At 40.4% G+C, this 11,368-nt stretch overlaps 1 protein-coding gene across 2 annotated transcripts in view; it reads left to right on the plus strand.

Moving 5' to 3' along the window:
• rspo2 (R-spondin 2) overlaps positions 1 to 11,368 on the plus strand; it is a 70,302-nt gene that overhangs the window by 56,676 nt on the left and 2,258 nt on the right. The gene's annotated exons all lie outside the window — the stretch shown is intronic.

Below are 11,368 nucleotides of genomic sequence, written 5' to 3' on the forward strand. Positions count from 1 at the left end.
GTGCAAAGAGGTCACCTCCGTTGCAGGATGTGCTTTTTCTGCCCACTGTGAGTATGAGGGTGCTTTTAGATGAGCACAGTTAATCCTGGTGAGGTGCTGGTTTACACAGACAGAAGATTGGTGAGGTTGTCTGGACTGAGTGTGTTTTATTCTATTAGTCAAAGGATGCCAAGGCAGATTTGTTGTAAAAAGGAAAAGGTAGAGTGTGTAAAAGTACACTAAAGTGATCTGCCAAGTGCAGCTTTTATTAGCTTTTACTTTTTAGCGGCACTGCAAAGATAATGAACTATATCGAGCTGCGGCAAGTGAGTGCATCAGTGTAAAGAGGAGAAATGTAGATGACAGTTATATCGGAGTAGCTCGAGAGCAGCCCGTTATCAAAGATTGAATAGAACAAATAAATCCATGCGGGATCTTGTGTCCGTTGAAAATGATTAATTTCATCAGCTCAATGCAATACACTTATCGGAAACTAAGATGAATGACTATCATAACTCCGTGAGACACTTCCTGCTTCATATCAAAGCATGTGGGGATTATGAGACGGATCAAAGCTGCTATAGCGGCCTCATCTTGATATAGAAGGAAATCAAAGTGGAGTGGGCCTTTTCTAGCTTCAAGTGAAGACAAACAGAGTTCACATCTGTGCTAACTTCCTCCAGTGATGAATTTGCTGCTGTATACTGCAGGTTTGCCGATCTTTACATGTGCGGTCACATTTTTAAACCACTCCCTCATATGCTGCAGCTATCTTCAGCTCAGCATGCCTCGCCCGCATGCACACAACAAATACAAAAACAAACAGACCCACACCAGCGGCAAGCCTTCAGGAACATCGGCACAGGGGCCTCCCTTTGATAAGTGCTGAGCTTTATATTTTTCTCATCAGAAATGAAACACAACATTAAGCCATTCATTAAAGTCAACTAAAGCTAATTATCCCTCATTTATCCGAGTGCCCACGGGGCAGGAGAGCCCCATATACTTAGGCCCAGATGTGTCGATGAGTCAGTCGGGAGATAGCAGACCGCAGAGGGGGCTGCTCACTTCTCTCTGAGTCCTGCGGTTACAAGGCGCATCAGCCTCAGCGGGCCACTGGTGATGCCTGCTCGCTGCCTGGCTGCTGACGTTACCCTCATGACACCATCGGCTGTGTGAAGCCACTGCAATGAAGCAAGGTTCCATTTAGTGGGGAAAAAAGTCGATAATGATCAGTTATACGGCCTAATTCAAAACTGAATAATGAAGAGAGAGTATCAAACCTCACTAGCTGGCACATTTTCTGAGTTTTGCAGTGGCTGAGTCACGTAAACAGCAGGCTGTCATTGCTGCAGGGGGCGACAGCGTGCGCACAGATTTCCTGCTTTGAAGCTAAACTACAAGTCGTTACATTTTGGCAGCTTCAAGCGGAAGTGGGAAAACCGTAACAGTTGGCAGAGTGTCATAGCCCAAAAACCATATAACGTCATTTAACTCCTCAGACCTAATTTCTCCCTCTCTGTGTCTGGTACCCCCACCAGACATTTAGAAGTAATGGGTAAACCGCGTTACCACTGGGATGAGGACATCCAGCCCTTGTTGCAGTTTAGGAGAGACACATTTCTATTTTGATGTGACGTTTATAGGAAACATGTTGTGTGTGTGTAGGTCTGTTACTAAAAATCAGGAAAAAAGGGCACTAAAACGTTGAGATGCTACTCCAACTTCAATGCCCATATTTCAATTTAAGCTGAGAAGCCAGGTGTATTTTTCCATATAAATCTTGCCTAGTGCAGCTTTAAACTAATAAACTTTACATGGATTGGTAAGAAACCATCTGGTCCTGTGTGGGGCCCCTTTTTTTAAACTTCCCCCAGCCAAGAGAGATAGTGCTGCAGCAGTCATGTTACAGTGGTGAAGTGTCCACCAAATGTCAACGCACTTTACAGTGTTTTTTTTTTAAGTAAACTTTATGTTTAGCTGTTCATCAATGAAAACAATTTAACAACTAAATGTTGTCAGTAAAGACCACCCTTTTTTTTCTGTTGTTTGAGCTAGTAGCAAGGTCTGAAAAGTGGCAAGTTGGGGGCTGTAAGATTAGTTTGGTATAGCCTCTTAATTTCCAGAGTAATGGAGGTCGCAGAAGCTATAAGAATAACTGCTTCTTTATGTTGCACTGATGCGGGATTGAAAAACCAGTGAAGAACTGTGGACACTTTTAAGATTTTCTATAGGTCATGTAAAATCCTATATTGCTTGCAACCATTACTGTTGTGATTTTTGGCACTGGTAATAAGCTAGGTACTAAAAGTGCAACTTTAAATTTCACAGCAGTGTCAAGAGGCGAGGCATTTATTAGTTAAGCATTAAAGTGATGTGATATTTTTTTTGTCAGTGATGTGATGTAGGGAATGAATAATTCCTCAAAAGAGGCACAAAAAAAGGAATGCACTTTCCAGTAATTCCAAAGTTGTCTTATATGTGTTGTGTTTTCCCTAGCTGCTAGGTTTAAACCATAATTACAAGCAGCCAAGTGGGGAAAAAAACATCAATGTCAGCCTCTCACTTGTAATTCTGAGTGTGAAATATCTGGAATTCCTATTACCAATAATGTGTCGAGAAACTTTTAGCAGAGTGGCTGCAAACGCAACACCACTGACAACGTTCCATACCATTTTATAGGAGCTATACTGTTTGTTTGTATGGTTTTGCTTGGAAACGAAGTGCCACCAGTGACAGAGGCTAAGGTCCTTGCTGCTTATAGTCAGTAAGTGCTTCAGAAGACATGATGCATGGTTTGAAGGCTTTGGAGTTGGTAAAAGGCACTTTTCAGTAATGCAAAGTAATTACCATTTCACTGACTAAGTTAATATGCACAAAATCTTCTAGTTTCTGCCCTGATTCTAAAAAAGACAATATACTTACTAAGCTGTTTACATGGCTAATGGAAATGAATATTCCAAAATATATTCCCGTTTATATGCATCTGTGCATACTCTGATTAATGTGCCCAACTTTGTCATTTATCACATCAAAAAATTGTAAAGTGAAACTGCTGGAGCCACTTCGACCTATTTTGCCTCTTTGCATCAAACAGGAATTTTCCATCAGTGGTGGACTTCATCGTGTGACTGTGCAAACACAGCCTCCCTCTTTCATCCCCCATTGGTGTTGTGATATTTGTGCATATCAGAGGAACCTGTTGATATCCAAGTCTTTCATAATGTTTAAAAGTAGGTGTGATCCTACTTTCAACCAGAAATGTTGCAGTTCCTTTTGGCCGTTCATCTCTAATCTCTACCGCAGCCTTGCAAACTGTTGCCAAGCTGGCATTCATGACAATGCACTGAGCTGATCGTAAACAGCCAAGAGGCCGTGTGTCACAAACTGCAGTAAAAACCCAAATTGGGATGCATACTCTCAGTGTATGGTATACATATCCAAAGAATGCTCCAAAAAAATCCAAATAATATCAGAATATCCCACAAGTCCTTATCAGACAATGCAACATGCGGAAAAGGTCCAATTCGGAATATCCACAATGAATAGGTTGTTTACACGACCCCCGTCAAATTCGTAATATTGTCATATTCAGATATTATAATATAATTGTGGAATATTAGTCTGCATGTACACGTAGATAATGAATAACGAGTAATTGATTCCATTTTTCAATTAACTGGCTAGACAGTTTGCCACACAGATGTTTAAAGAGATTTAATATATTCCTAGAGTGCAACGCTCTATATCAAACTCCAGGAGTCTTTGAGGGATTACAGTGTCATGTTGACATGCCAGCATCAAAGTGCGTCTCAGAAACCTGAGAAATCCTGCCCCAAGTTTCCAACTTGGAAATCTGACCTAATGGATTATACCATTTAATTTTTCCCATTACAGTAGGAAGAAGTATTTCATAACTTTCCAACGTTTCTCAAACACAGCATCTGAGTGTTTAAGTGAAGGTGTTGTAGAGAAAATAGCTCTGGAAAGAGTACTTTTTTGAGCTTTTTTTGGAAATCGGCCTAATTTCACACCTGTCATAGAAGCTTTTTGCTTGATAACCTACCTTTGAGCGCCCGGGCCAGAGGTGGTAACCCCAGCAGTACAATGCTTGAGTCCCAGTATTGTGAGATGCAGCAGAGCATGACTTTGAACTTTGAGTCTACTGATGGAGAAGAACTCTAAAGTGCAGGGTCATCATCTGTTCTGTAGCCTCCCTGGGCTGGTTGTGGCTGCTTCTCGCTGGTGTGATCGACCTTCTCCAGAGGGGAAAAAACACGCTGTCTGTACTGACCATCAGGCGTATTAATCACTGTGTCAGTCATGCATGTTTTGCCGGGACTTCTCTGCTTAGAGACGTTAATCTCCGAGCCAGGTTTTCGCTTTAACTTATTGTCAGTGAGACGAAGCATCAAAGAGCCGAGCAGTGAGCTAACCTGCTTTTTTAATCTCTGTGCAGATCCTCCGCCGGGTCATAGATGAGAAAATAATGACCAGCCTAATCCCAACATTAGCTTTTTAAATCGGAATGCGTATGTTTTAAATCATTCTCGCCTTGCAGCGTGGTGATAGTAAGCAGAGCATGGGGGGAAAAGGGAACGAAAGAATGAAAAAGTGAATGAAAGAGTGTGATCCAGAGTAACCTTGTTAGGGCTAAGTGACGCTGTGCAGAGAGCCTCTTGTCAGTTGGTTGGCAAGATGAGCTCCTTGTAAATGATTGTCCTTTCCGTCAAAAGGCTGATTTCTTTTTTCCTACATCTGATGATCTGGTGTCTCTGCCGCACTAGTTTTCCTCCCAAATATTGTATTTTTTTCACTTTGTTACAAATTCCTCCTTTTTGCACTTAATTTTTATTTAATCTGTATCTACACTGTAAAAAAAACCAAATTGTTTTGTCCTTTGAAAGCTGAGTTCTCTCAAAAACATAGAAAGAAGGCAATGAGAAATGAAAGAAATCAGCCCAAAAATCTGCAAAAAATAAGTAAAAAAGTAAACAGAAAATCACCTGAAATACACCAACAAAACAACTAAGAAAAAAAAGGCCTGAAAATACTGCTTAAAATGATGACAAGTTTGTAACATGATTTTAAATATGTAATTATGATAATTATGAATATAGTTTTCCCTCACTTTTTTCTTCTCTTTTCTCAAGCCATTTTTTCAGCTTTTTAAACATAATTTTCAAAATCTACTAATTGCTTGCAATTTGTGGAACATTTCTTACTAAGTTGCTCATCAGCTTTTTCCCCATGTTTCTGAAAAAAAATCTGCACCAATTTGGTCCAGGATCAAAGGTTTAAATACTAGTGAAAGGTGTCTTAAAGCAGCATGAGAAAAGTGATGTCACTCCAGGTTTCAAAGAGTTAACCTAAAAAAGCTGGTGTCCAGACTGCCTTGAAATTGAATTGAGTGAATCTGAGAAGACAAGTTGAGGTAATTTTGTAATGATTCTTCTCAAACTCAGTCAAATTACATTTTTTAGGCGGCCTTGACACTAACTTTTTGAAGTTAAAACAAATAGTTAGTCTTTTTACAGTGTTCCAAATGTCAGATCAGCCTTGTGCAGCGTTTTCCTGCAGGCAGACAACAGCACAAAGTGTTATTAGAAGTTTTGGCCTACCTCTGGCCTCCGCCTTAATGAACTATTGGTCACTTGAGGTCACACCACTGTGTCCCACCTATAAATCAACTAAAAACTAAGTTCAGCAGCACCACAGGGCAGTGTCAGCGTCCATAACCTTTTCCCAGACAGAGGAGTTGTCGGTGTGTGAGTAAAGAGAGCACTGGCTGGCTTCAGATCCGTTCCCCTTCACAGCATTATAAATGTATGTGTGAGGAGGCCCTTAATGGCTGCTAATCCAATTTCTGCCACTGAAATCAAATCTCACTGGCGCCAGTAGTTCTCTCCTTCCCTCACAAATAATGGCCTCCGCTTGGCCTGTTTATGAAAAAGACGAGCCGCCAAAAATTCCGGCTTTACCTTCCTTAAGTCCACCCGAATCTTCTTCAAAATTGTTTGGATTTTTTTTTTTTCTGTTTGACTCCCCCCCTCCCTGTCCTATACAACTAAAGTTATTAATTGACCGTCTGCGTCGAGTGGAGGGATGGAGTAACAGGAGAGCAAAGGGAGAGTTTTCAGCAGTATAGGATCCCATTTACCGTATGTCTTAATGCCTTCTCGAGGTCAGCCATCGATTTTTCTCAAACCGCAAGCAATGGAGATAAGATTAGGCCTTCGATTCCTGCGCTGCCGCCGGAGCCGTTAGTGGATGAAATCACTTGGCCGGTGCCGACAGTCGGTACATTGCTCTTTTTTAGCAGGTCATGGCCTCTGTGATTATAGGGTAACATATACATACCCCCACTGTAGCCTCAGGGAGAAGAAAAGAAAAAGAAAAGACAGTCTTTCAAAATATGCACGTTGACAAAAAGGTAGATAAAAGCCGTATTTCAGAGAAAATGAAACTGTTGCATGACACAGACTCTTTGTCATGTAAACTTGTGCATATTCTTGAGTTTGGTCCCCTTTTCCAAAACAAAAATATTAGCTTTGACACAGATGAAGGGAGCTTTGGCTTTGGCTTTCTTCCCCCTGGATATGGATTTGACTGATTATCTTTCAGTGCATCAGTTGGACAAGTAGTCATATTGCCGTTCCGCAAGGAGATATTATTCTGGAGTGCGAGCCTAATAATATGATACGTCTAATAGCACTTAACTCTTAGTTGGACCTTCATGCCTTCGTCTCGATTATTGCTGAGAGCCTCAAATAGCATCGAAGAGGAGAAAAGGGGAGAGTGATGAAGAAGAAAAAGAAAAAAGTGGAGAATCCCGGCTGGCTTTGAGAGGTTATTGAGGAACGTCCACCACAGTGCGTGCAGAGGAGTTTAATATTTCTTCGCTCACTGGTTTGGCAGCTAAAAAGACTGGAAATGACACTAAGCATTTCTCAAGCTTACATAGGTGATATAGAAGCTCCCAATCACTGACGCACAGGCATAAAGGGCATGTGTATCATTCAGAAGTGCTGGCACACGCACTCACGGATACATAAAAGAATTCCACAAAGGTCACTTTTGACAGCGGTAAACAACCATCCCACCGCAGGCTCTGCTTCTGATTCCGAAATACAAAACATTTTGATTTGCTCTTGAGATTTTTGTTTGTTTGTTTGATTTAATTTTCATTTCAAACTCAAACACAAATGTCAAGCTGGCAGAGGCTAGATTGTATCTATGAGGGAAAACTAAACATTGGTGAAATTATGGTTTGCCGGAGTGATAGCAAATGCCGCCAGAACGGAAAGAAAAGTATAAAGAAGGATTATAATTTTCTGATAAAAGCCATGCTCTTTTGATTTGATCCTCACTGTGCCAGTTGCAAAACAAAGACAGTAAATGATTTGAAACCTGCTGTGCCTTCCAAGACAAAATTATCTTAACATGCTCGAAGATTTATGAATTTGTTCTTGGTTTTGAAAGCAATTGAGATGACTTAATCATTTCTTTCCAGGCAAATTAAACTGTTTCCTCTGTGAACCCTGGTAATCAGCTTAAGTGATTACATCGGTCGTAAATATGAGATGATGAAAGCTCGCTGTTCAGAGTGCGTAGTGCCCTGAGGAAAGGCTAAATAGGAGTTCTTGGGTATGATAGGCCATCTCTCTGGTATCAGATGCTGGGGGAAGGGGCTTATGTGGGGATTGGTTGCCCTCTAGCTGTCAGCACTGAGACTGGGTTATAAAATATGGTCTGAGATTGTTGTGTCAGTGAGTGTATTATTAGTTAGTTTGAGGAGTTTGAGCTGAAGCTTGAAACACATAATACTGCTATTGAGTCTGATTGGATGTATTCTGTGTCTGCAAAACATTATCTTTGATCAAAATAATATGGAGTGGATGTTATCAGTACACTGGATACTGTAAGAATACATGCAGCATTTTTACAATATCCAGAATCTGGTGATTTCTAAGTGTACGATTTAAAAGGGATGACTGGAAAGCATCAGGCATCAGCTGAATGTACTTATTGGTTTCCCGCTATAAAGACTTTCCTTTATTTTTCTTTCAGAAAGAATGTTTTTAATATATTGCGTGTGCAGCATGATAATTTGACTTGTACGCTGTCTTGACAGCTGTCATCAACTTGGGGCACAACACAGGAACCAGAATAAGAGCCTTAGAAAGCTCCTAACTGTGCTAGACGGACTGATAGCAGTAACAACAGAAGCAGTGAAAACTTCAGGCTGGTTGGCAAACTATTAACCCCCTAAATATCATTAAACATACCTAAAAATATATATTTTGCACTCTACATTTAATCTTTATTGAATATTCGAAATTGTGGAATACAAAATATTTTCTTTCTGCTTTTTTTTGTCCATTTCAACTAGTTTTATTATAGCCTAAAGTTCATAGCCCATAAGGATCAAATGTCTGTCCATGTCATAGACTGTATATTTACATTGAAATCAATGTAACAGATTAATATATGACTTAAGATTTGAAGATGTGATTTAGATGTAGCTTAAATAGTTTTCACCAAATCACATAAAATCCATAAAGTGTAAATAGCCTAGCCAAATAGTTACAATACTGTGACTATTCCCACCTGGGTGCAAAAAATACATAAACAGTACCGTCTTTTCTTTTTTTTAAAATTCATTTATTTATTTGTTTTTTGTGGTTCAGTTTTGCAATTACTGCAAAAAAAGCATAAAAAGTAAGGAAGTGATAGGACTGGCCTATGTTTGTTTTCTAAGTTTTAAAAACTTAACCATAAATTTAAGATGACTATATCAGTGAACCTATAAAATCTATCTGTAATTTATAGCTTACCTCTTGAACTCGGTCTGCATATGCAGTTGCTGAATTTGTTTCTTTCCTGCAGTTTTTGTATGAATAAGTGTGTGAATGTCAGTTTGTGTTGTAAGCGCTGTAAAATAGAGTGTAACACTCTTTGAATCACAGATCTACTGCCCAGTTCTGAGCAAGCCAGGAAAAGTACTTTTTAACTTAACTCTCACATACGTATTTGTGTTTCAAGCAATTGCTGTAAATGTAGGCTTTTTCACTTTAAATGACGCCCCTGCGTCCAAGAAATGGCCCACAAAGGCTTTTGCCTGTTACAAACGGGGAGTTTAATGCCGCACCATGTACTTTATTGCCGTCAAAAGTAATTCATCTTGAGTTGATTGCACCGAAAGCCGTGTTTATCAGGCACCTAGCAACACTGTTTTGAATGAAAATTACCTCTTTAAAGAGCAATTAGGAAAATGAACCTATAGGCCAAATGCCTTTCAGCTCCAGCTTTACTTTAACAAACATTATCATACAGTTAGTCAAATCTAAAGTGGCATCAGCTAAGCAAGTGTACAAAGTCCCCCAAAGTAATAATTTTTAAAATGAGGGCCATGAGATTTTGATGGAAGAGATGTGAAAGTTGTTTTCAAAGAGTGATGTTAACTAGGAGCTGTGTGCGAGAAACTTTATTGCCATGGCTCAGATTGGCAATGGGACACAAAATAACAAGATTAGATTAATTGCAGGAAATAGCTCTGAGATGGTTTGATGTTTGCATGCATCTGTATTATTCATTGGGAGACCCTATTAGCAGAGCAATATCTCGCTTTCTCATGCGTGTCGGCTTAAACGAGTGAATATTTTCAAATCACAGCGCAGCCCAATGGGAAATATGTCTTTAGTATGGGTGCTTAAAAGGCCACCGAGATGCCAGAATGTATGAGAAGGCAGTTAGAGATAATGCAGCATTTTGCAAACCGTTACCTGTTTTTCGTGAGAGAAAAAGCTCCAACAAGTGCAGTAATAGGATCCAGGACCAGGCAACGAAACAACGAGACTTGTTTTTTTGGTGCGTTTTCCCGTGCTTCCCCCCTCAGCGAACCATAGCATGGCTTGTTTCTTTGTGTTCTAGATCAGGATCCAGATAGTGTCTCATCATCCAAGCCTTACTCCACTTTTCCCCCCATTAGATTTTCTTTTCCCTTAAATTCCCTCACACTCACTCCCCCCTTCGCACACATACATCTCGCACACACACCTCGTTATCTTATTTGTGGCCTTGGCAGCCAGATTGTTGCCTTGCGGTTCGGTAGCCAGAGTTTTCTCTGTCACAGAGAGCCGTGGGTGCAGAACCTTCACCGCACAAGCTTCCATGAGAGCAGGAAGTCAGTTCCCAGCATGCCTTGCTCGTCCCAGTGAAACCTGGGATGGATTAACCTTGGGCAGGGGGACCTTTCCAACTTGGAAAGAGAGTTATGCAACTTCCCATACTTATCTCCCCTTTCTATTGCAATGACAGAGAAAAGTGTTGGGCTGAGCAGACATTTGTTTAAAACTGAGGTTCAGTCCTGACGATCAACGCAAACCAAGACCTGATATGTAATAAGGTTCTTTATGTAACTTTTTCAGAATCCTCCTGAGCCATCAGTACTCGAAGTGCACTTTGATTCTTTTCAGAAACTTGTAGTTAAATCAGATTTTTTTTCCAAGTGGTTATCTTCCTATTCCATCACCTTTTTCAAATTTTCCCAACTCTTGGATGGTGTAATCAAATCCAAGCACGAGCCCCAAATCCTGCGTACTCCAGCCCAAAATAAGCAGGTTGAGTTCAACATAATCCATTCCACAGCAGTCTGTTTCATGGCTGTGCTTTTACATTCTGCCATTTTAAAGTCAAATCAATACAAGTGGAGCTCACAGGTCATTAATCTGTTGCTTGAGAAGCGCCCATCAATATGTTGCATCATCCCGTAGGGGTTTGATTGGCAAGACATATTCTGACCACATGATCAGGTACAAATTTAACACAATATTAAAAAACTTTCCCAATTTTGAGTCTGAGCGCAGCCACTATTATTACTACAGCCCTGCCCCTGGTGCACTCAAAGCAAATATGCTTATTGCAGCAGCAAACAGTTGCCAACAATCTCTTTATAGTGAGGCCAGGTCAATGAGGTTATGTGATGGAACAGTTTTGCTGTGTGGGATTGCATGGATCTTTTCACTTATAAAATACCTGATAAATGTTGACATTCTGGATTCTTCTATGGTATGGAGGCTTCAGATCGTCTCGTCAGTCTGCCTATAGAGCCGCACACACTAAACCAACATTAAAGAAGTAGTGGCAATAAATGTTTCGTCGTGTTACCTTACTTTGCTTGTGTTTCGGCCAAAAAATTGCACTTAAACACACCGCAAAGACTACAGCCAATGTCAAACTAGCACGTACTTTCTGCGCCTGCATGAGAGGAAATAACTCTCCGTAGCAGCAAGCAGTGGTAGTCTGTGTTTGCCATTCAAAATGGGAAACCAGAATCTGAAACCCTTCAGATTCAAGATGCTAGTTGGCCAGTTAGCACATTAACAAT

This window comes from Plectropomus leopardus, chromosome 11, assembly GCF_026936395.1.
Source record: "Plectropomus leopardus strain MGB_pleo_1.0 chromosome 11, ASM2693639v1, whole genome shotgun sequence".
NCBI lineage: Eukaryota > Metazoa > Chordata > Actinopteri > Perciformes > Serranidae > Plectropomus > Plectropomus leopardus.